General features: G+C 43.0%; 1 protein-coding gene across 29 annotated transcripts in view; it reads left to right on the top strand.

The window, feature by feature from the left end:
* The window catches only part of DLG1 (discs large MAGUK scaffold protein 1), a 428,647-nt gene that overhangs the window by 89,467 nt on the left and 338,619 nt on the right, over positions 1-561 (top strand). The gene's annotated exons all lie outside the window — the stretch shown is intronic.

Genomic DNA, 561 nt, shown 5'->3' with positions numbered 1-561 from the left:
TAAGTGTAAAAATATTACCTTCAAACATGAACCACTTTGAATACTGTAGGTTATCAAAAAGCACCTTGCAACGGGCTTTGTTGCAAGGATAGGCACGTTGCCAACTGTGCCCACATATCTATTCAGGGGACACCATCACAGGGCCTAATAACATCAGCCACACTATCAGAGGCTCGTTCACCTGCACATCCACCAATGTGATATATGCCATCATGTGCCAGCAATGCCCCTCTGCCATGTACATTGGTCAAACTGGACAGTCTCTACGTAAAAGAGTAAATGGACACAAATCAGATGTCAAGAATTATAACATTCATAAACCAGTCAGAGAACACTTCAGTCTCTCTGGTCACGCGATTTCAGACATGAAAGTTGCAATATTACAACAAAAAAACTTCAAATCCAGAGTCCAGCGAGAAACTGCTGAATTGGAATTCATTTGCAAATTGGATACAATTAACTTAGGCTTGAATAGAGACTGGGAGTGGCTTAGTCATTATTCAAGGTAGCCTATTTCCCCTTGTTTTTTCCTACCCCCCCCCTCCCCCCCCCCGACGTTCT

This window comes from Chelonia mydas, chromosome 9 (assembly GCF_015237465.2).
Source record: "Chelonia mydas isolate rCheMyd1 chromosome 9, rCheMyd1.pri.v2, whole genome shotgun sequence".
In the NCBI taxonomy this organism is placed as follows: Eukaryota; Metazoa; Chordata; order Testudines; family Cheloniidae; genus Chelonia; species Chelonia mydas.
The sequence above is the reverse complement of the archived record's forward strand: the minus strand, read 5'-3'. Positions and strand labels throughout refer to the sequence as shown.